Here is an 8,183-nt window from a genome sequence, read left to right as displayed (position 1 = left end):
ACTTTTACAGATGGCAAGCTAAGAGTTGTATGGAACTATTGCAGGCTCACTGCAGGTTCTTTCTTTTTACTGAAGTTGGACTTGTCTTTATTCTAATTTTGCTCAGTTTAGTCATTGCCATTTAAATTACATTGTTATCCTTGTGTGTGTCTATGTCTAATAATTCTTGATTGATTTCAGCAATCCCCCTTCGTAATTTCATCATGGTCATCATTTGGTTAATCAGACTCATTCATTCATTTTTCACAAACTAGGAGACGTCAGTAACTTAGAAGGAGGCTATTTTTGACCCTGATGAAAGCATCTGCTTGATTAAACTAGGAACTGAGTATCACATATGAAATACATGAGTGGCTATTCGATACAATTATTTCCAGCTATCCTCTCCAGCTACCGCCAACGCTCTCAAAAGCACCAGCGAAAGAAATGGTCCTGACACGCATCACTCTGGCAGACAAACAGTCCCCCTGTGGCAAGAAACTCAATTCCTGGCAATTTCGTTTGTCTCTGAATTTAATGCAGGGGTCTCCAAAGTCAGTCCTTGAGGTTCAGCAACCTACATGTTTTAGTTCTTTCCCTGGTTCAACACACCTGAATCAAATGGTTGTTCATCAGTAGGAGGTAGTTGGACCATTTGAGCAGGACATTCATGATTTAAGGTTTCTGGGTTTAGAAAGATCCTTAGAATCGCCAACCATGCAGCATCAAAGAGGGAATATGAAAGCATGAAATTATGCTGGGAGCCTTTTTTTTTTTTTTTTTTTTTTTTTTGACCACATCACTGGTGATAATTTTCTGGTTCATTACAGAAATAATTGTGACAGCTGGGCTATTTGCATAATTTTATTTCATTTTATAGAGTTACTTTGATTAGAGGAAAATACTATGACAAAGGAAGGCTCATCCTGTGTAGTTTGATGTGCATTACTGAGTGTTGCTTTGATGCCAGTCCAGTATTAGAGCCACACTAGTTAATCAGTTGTAGAAAAAATAAAACACTAAGGGTTCTGGGAAGTCAATATATAAACCCTATAAAACAATCTATTACAGACTATGTACAAAAATCCATAAGAGAGCATCCATCACTTCCTAGAACTGGTTCATTTGTGTGATAAACTGTACTTTCAAACTATTTGTTAGTATTTAGTGGTGAAATGTGGTGCAGGAACCGCAGGGAATCAATGAGGTGGGAACAGATTGGTAAATTGACTACTATAATAAATACTATGATGTGTCATGCATGCACAAGGGATAAGAGGCTAATGGCATGATTGGTGAACATACCCATCGATCCGGGCCGCGTGTCTATCATGCACAGGATGAAGATTATACACAGAGAACAGAAGATAAACAGTAGAGAATTACACATCTGTCACTGCAGGGCCAAACTAAAAGAAGTTTACTAATGCACTGTCATGGACTCAGATTGATTTGTTGAATTACAACCTATGACATCCAAATGATATTGATTAAACATGCAGATTTCCTCTGCAGTTCTGTCCCTAAGTTGCTGGGTCAAATCTAGTTCAAGATCAATGGTATCCCCTCTATCCTTATCATTATTCATAGCAGCCTGACCTCTCAACACTCAGAGTGCCCAGACCAATATGATGGGCCCATTTGGCCTTTTAATTTCCTCACACTGACTGGACAAGCTAAGGATCTTGAACTTAACTGCCTGCGCTCATTACAACTGCCTCTCTAAAGTGTGCAGTGTAGAACAAAGTGGGTCCTGTACTGCCTGAGATAAAAGACACATCCTATCCTGCTTTTTCATTTCAAGATAAAGGTTTCGCAAGGTCTTCATGAAATGTCTGATATGATAACAGGATTACAGTACCATGACCCCTTTTCACAGCTCATTTTTAGAGTCTGTAAGTTTGCATGTCCTTTTAGGAGGCTGTGCACAAAATGTTGTGCACAGCCTTCTTCCTTTTCACCACAGCCCAACAGCAATATTTAGTGGCAACTCTTTGTATTTGTATTTTTAAAGTATTTTATACCAGTTATTTTACTGGTATAAATTCTTTTCATTTTTTATTTCACGTGTATTGTTTTTTTTTTATGTTAGTTGGATACAAGAAATACATAAGCGTTTTTTCTCGCTCCTCCAAACATGTGCTGTTATTGTATTTCTGCAATTAGTTGCGCAAACTAAATTAAGCTACCATTGCACTGATTACGTACTACTCCTTCCCCAGTTGTTGCTGGGCACTGTTGGTCAGATGGTCAAAAGCATTCAGGAAAGGTTTTGGATTTTCCCTCACCAACAGAAAATACAAATTTGGGTGTTTTGAAATACATCAAGGCATTGGAATTACTTACAATTATTCATTTAAATTAAAGGATCATTACTTATCACTCGCATTCATGCAGACACAGATGGCAAAAGTAATTTTTAAATGACTTTTCATTTTCAGAATGAAATGAGAATTGAACTACACCAAAATGTCAAATTTTCTTTCTGGGGGGAAAAAAAAGAAACACTATATAGAATAGATACAGTATTATTTCAGAATTTTAGCTGAGTTTAGAGAAACATAGAACCACAATTTTGAAGTAATAAAAAAAAAAGTTTTTACTTCCCACCTTTCAGGTGAAATTAGTGCAGCATTATTTGATGGTAGAAAAAGAACCAAGAAAATTGTTAACGTTTTTTCCTGCAAATCTAAACCGTCTCCCCAAAAAACCAGAGGGCCCAAAACAAATACCATTCTTCCTTTATTTTTAAGGTTTTCAGTGGTTGACTTAAGCAACCCAAATTACTGTTTGAAAGAAAGAACAAGAGAAAATTTTTCATATTGTGTGCACTGAATGGATGGTTAATTGCAAGCTGCAGTATAATGGTGGAGATCAGTGTGCTCTCACTCACCCCTTCACTGTTCTGTCCACTTTTAGCGAGCATTTCCTGTAGAGCCCGTACTGATAGAGATTGCTCCAGCACAAAGGTACAGATGCACAGGTCTGGGGGAACATACTGCAACAACAACAAACAGCACATGGTTAATAATTGTAAGAGATTTATGGTGTCAGTAATGTTTGTCTTTAGACCATTATTATTAATTGAATGATTGCTAGCGTGAGATCCTATCTTTACTCATTTAAAAATGCTTAATGTTTTATTGCATCATCAAAAAGACTTAATTTAGCAATATCATCAACAAAACGGTTTGGAAGATGTGAAAGGTAAATATCGAGAAAATCAAAAACCCAGATTATCATTATAATCAAAAAAAATCACAAAGGAACAAAATATTACAGAAACTTTTTGGTTGTTGATCACGTCTTACTCTGGTTAGTGCGTTAAAAGCATTTTCCTTAACTTCCAGATGCAAAATGGGTTTTTTTTCGCTAAGCCAGAAAAAGAATGTTGCAGGGATACTATGATTAGATTCCCACTCATAAAATCACCGCTGACTGCTGCACTTTTATCTGTTTCAAACAGAGTTCATTCTAAACGGGTAGGCGACATTCATTTCAGAGACATTAACCTTAGCTTCTGTCTGGTTGGTCAGTGTATAGCAGCTTCTTAGAAGAAGCACAGTTAGATATATTGAAAGAAAAAAAAATGCCAAATTGCATTTGAAAATCCAATTCAGGGCAGAACCAGACGGGACAGCTGATTCTCTGACAGAATGAGGAAGCTGCTGTGGGGACATTGAGGCTAAAAGATAAATGGTACTAACCTGAAAACTCAGGCTGCCTCCTCCCTCAGTTCTGAACTCGTTTTAAAGTAGATCATTCATGCAGGTCAATCTAACCTCATTTTATGCTAACTATACACTCTTTGTCACCCAGCTGTTTAAAATCTGAGATCATTTATTTTAACAACACCTCTGTTTCATCTCATTAGTAAAAGTATTTCTATTTGTTAAATGCAGTAATAAAAACATTTTTTTTTTTTTTTTACTTTCTTATCCAATGGGTTTCATTTATTTATTTATTTTAGTGTTTGGTAGAAATGCAAATTAAACTGTCTGACTAATTTTTGAAGACATGTCCTGCGGTCATTAAGTCAAACTAAGGTGTTTGGCCATAATGATTATTGTTATATTTAGAAAAAAATAGGGGAAACTTACCAGTCTGAGAACGCTGTCCCAATTATGATGTACCACAATAAATCAAGTAACAAGTAGCCAGAGCACAAACTGAGGAAAAATATGAAAATCACTACTTTCTGAGAAAATAGTGACTTTATTGTTTTTAATGCTAAAACAACTGATACTTATCAGCTGATTGCAGCTGATAAGTAGGAAATCCCAAATCCTAAAAGTATCCAAAATGATTAATATACATCTTGTAGATATTGATTGCCAAACTGAGATGGTGTTACATGTATAATAGTCAGCGGGCCTTCCTTCAGTGGTCATATTGAGTGTCTGACAGACAAGAGCAACTGGTTGTAAATCACGTCCAAGCAGCTGTTCACAGACCGATTGATGCCACCATTTAAACAGTACGCTCTTTAAATCAACCCGGTTCTGTGCTCCATTAGCAGACTAGTTTACCCAGGAAAAGAAGTCCTCCTATTGAATCATACACCTCTAAATGGCACTATTGGGTTGCTTCTTTTTTTTTTTTCTTTTCAAACCACTCTAATTGCTCCCAAAACCTGGGTGATGCTTTTCATAAAACAGCAGGTAATGAAGACAAAGTGCCTGAAAGAGAGAATATCCATCATGCCTGTCAGGTGTAATTACCATCCAATATGGACTGAAAGCCTAACTTCCCTCTTAGGGACACATGCACATACAGTTGGTGAGACATGAAGGAGAAAACATACAAAACTCTACCAGTTCATGGATCTTTGCCTTCATGCAAATTTAAATTAGACCCTTTAGCTTTGCCCCTTTTCTTTTATCTTGTCCCTCTCGTGTTTCTTTAATTTTTAACCTATCAGATGGTGCTACCTTTAACTGGCTTAATCTCAGAGACAAACAACCAGAGTGAAATGCTCTTTGCAGGCATCATGTCCTCTACAGTTTTATAGTAAAGTATCAACGCTAGATGAGCAGATGAAAGCTTGTGGTGATTTAAAAGGCAAGAGAATAGACCATTAATAAAGTATTCTTATCTAATAAGAGGAACACTTGACTGTGCGTGTGCCCCATAATATGGATTCTGTACTGATAAATGCATTAAAGTGGCAACCATGTTGTTTACAAAGTGAAACAATTATATTTTCCTAATTACAAACCTGCAAATGCAATTTTAACAACAATAAAACAACAGGCAATTACAGCAAACGCTGCTTTGGAACAATTCCTCAAACATATCCCCGAGTGTAATTTTCCTTTTTTTTTTTTTTTTTTATCATCTTACAGCAGTCCCACAGAGATGTGATGCTGCAGCCGAACCTTTTTAGGAGAAACTCATCAGTGAGACTGCGGTCGATTTAAGCTGCTATTTTTTTTTTTTTCTCATTTGTTTTTTGCTTTGAGGAAGCGTTGGACTGCTGCTTTAAGCTTTTTAGCCTGGCTTCACTAATTGTCCAGTCCAAAATAAGAACACAATTCACAGATGTCTCTTATCTAAACGAATGGATTCTTCCATGTGATCCACATTTTTACAGTCTGCTTTATGTGGCATTTGTTGGTTCTGTTAGTGCATGTGTGCATGACCATAGGGTTTACTATGTAAATGCAATGAAAACAAATTTAATCAAATTAAGTTCATGACTCTGAGCAGAGCTGCCTCGCTGCAGTATCATGCATCTGGGTTCCACAGAAACATTTTGTTTTCTTTTTTTTTTATATCGAGATTCAAATGGCGCCAATTCTGGAGTCAGCCTACCTTCGCCTCAGATGTTGGCTCCAGGTAACAAAGGCGATTTCCCAGCCCTTCAGCAGCCAGGCAGAACTTACGATTCTCCTTCTGGATGCAGGCCACACACTGGAGAACCACTTCATCATCCTGTCAAGACAAAACTGACTTCAGCTTGTGCCTCTGTGCTAACAAGAAGTTTGTTTGGCTGCGTGAGCGCGTGTGTGGGTGTCTCATCCAGAGAGAATCTACGTCTACCCACACACATGCCAATTCTAGCTTTGTGATCATGGGAGATTCTTGTACAGTGTTGGTTTGTGAATAAAGGGGTTCTTCCCAACAGAAAAAAACAAAGCAAACAACAGTAAGCAGAAGCCAAAAGAGAACTCTAAAAATATTCTGAACAAATAATGGTTGAATTGAATCCAAAATGTGCAGCATGACAAAAATATATACATTTCTGCAGAATGCAATTATCCCAGAAGGAAGTTTAACTTTTCATAATAAATTGTTTCAGTTAATTGAAGTCAAAGGTTGTAATCACCAAGTTTAAAGACAGTCTTTTTCTTTAACAAGATTGCTACACTTTAGCACAGTGTTTGTAAGGTGTTGGGTGCTGACCGGGGATTCATCCTAAATCTTAACCCTTCATGCATAATATTTAACCATGAGAACAGGCTCTTGGATAGGAAGCTTTCAACATCGCATGGCCGTCATGATCTTAAAAATGTTCAATTTCAAAGCAAGAACTATGGCAAAAAAGAAGTTGATGACTGCCCTGTTTAGCTGCCAATAAAGTATTCATAACTGTCCCTTGTGGGGTTTACTTTGGTTAATGAAGAATATAAATAAAAAAAAATTAAAAAAAGAAAGAATAAATAAAAACAAAATCTCACTGGGTTTCCCAGGTCCGAAAACAAACATCTGACGCCACTGCTGTGTCAATGACTTGACTGTATTTACAACATTGGCTTTGTAAATGCTGAACTGGACACAGCTACTCTTCAGTACAGCAGGGCAAGCAGAAATCTGCTGATATCGGCTGCCGTGGGACAGCGAAGGGGGGCTTCTGCACAATTGCCAGCTCCATTATTTAATGCAAGGGAATTGTGCTGAGAGCAGGGTGCAGCAGCACTAGAGGTAGTAACAGCAGAGCTCCCCTTTATAGTGTTACATTGCAGCATGCTGCGTTTGCAGCACACAGTCAGAAATAGAGAAGACTAGTACTGGACAGAGCAATGAGATACAGCTCTGCAGATGTACAGTATGAAATTCACAATGACAATCCTCAGGGTCATGACAACCACGCTTAATGCACATCTAGATAGCAGATGATGTTTAAACAGAGTTTTGTTTGTGTTTTTTTTCTCAGTAAATGGTTACTGTCACACCATTCTGGATATAAATGATTCAAGGAGTCCAAACTCCTCTCTTCATTTCAGTCTTTGTTGCAATCTTTAAAAATTTAAAGAAACTATTAAAAACCAGAAAACAAACACTCAAAAATGCAATAATTAAAACTAATAAAGTAAGAAATACATAACGTCTACGAAACTGAACAATTGGCCTTGTGATGATTCACTTTAAACTGACTTTTTAAGCAATTGAGAATTACTCTTTTCTTTTACTTTGAACTTAAATTATTGCATTTCATTTTTTTTACAGTTCTGATTTTAAGATATGTACCCACTGAATTTAGATTTCAGCTTTCATCTACTTTTATGTATTTAAAACTTTTTAATTTTATCTTAATATCCTTATTAGCATTTTTCTTGTTCCTTTTTCTAGTTTTAATATTGTTCTAAAATTACTTTCTATTGTTTGGGATCTTAGTTTTATCAGCTCTTACTTCAGCCATGATATTTATGACATTTATAACACCCCGCTCTAATCAGTCAATTTAAATGTGAAGTTAATTATAATTATAGTAATTATAATTCTTTCAAACGTATGTCAATTTTTATACAAAATTAAATATCAACCGTAAAAAAAACTCTTTTTAATCAGTCCCATATGAAAAACTTTGCCGTTCGCTGTCTGGCTTGATAAACAGCTTGGAAATTAAGAAGCAACAAAAATAGGTTCAAATTTAGTGCTGCTTCTGTTTTGAAATCCTTGATCACTTGGAAAAATTGAGTTAATTTGTTTTGTAGTTGACATCACAGGTGCATGTTTCCAAACTTAACATTCTTAGTTCAGAAGCTTTCCGTCTTTTTCTACACTTTTCCGCTGCCCTCGTTTGTCAAGCACACACTGGATAATAAGCTATCCAGATCAAAGATAAAAGTAGTCAATAAATAATGAAAACAATTTTAAAGAAGAGACTGGAAGGACTTTTTATTGAACTACTGATTACGGACGGTGAAGGTTTGGGTTTATAGTTTGTGTTTTTATCCATACAGCAGATTTTACTGTACAGT

The 8,183-nt window shown here is 36.4% G+C and overlaps 1 pseudogene; it reads right to left on the bottom strand.

The window, feature by feature from the left end:
- Window positions 1-6,065, bottom strand: part of LOC106941234 (ryanodine receptor 3-like) — a 49,205-nt pseudogene extending 43,140 nt beyond the window's left edge.
- Window positions 6,066-8,183: the final 2,118 nt, after the last annotated feature.

This window comes from Poecilia latipinna, unplaced genomic scaffold, assembly GCF_001443285.1.
Source record: "Poecilia latipinna isolate Pla-1442-1.1 unplaced genomic scaffold, P_latipinna-1.0 Scaffold3561, whole genome shotgun sequence".
NCBI classification, from domain to species: Eukaryota; Metazoa; Chordata; class Actinopteri; order Cyprinodontiformes; family Poeciliidae; genus Poecilia; species Poecilia latipinna.
The sequence above is the reverse complement of the archived record's forward strand: the minus strand, read 5'-3'. Positions and strand labels throughout refer to the sequence as shown.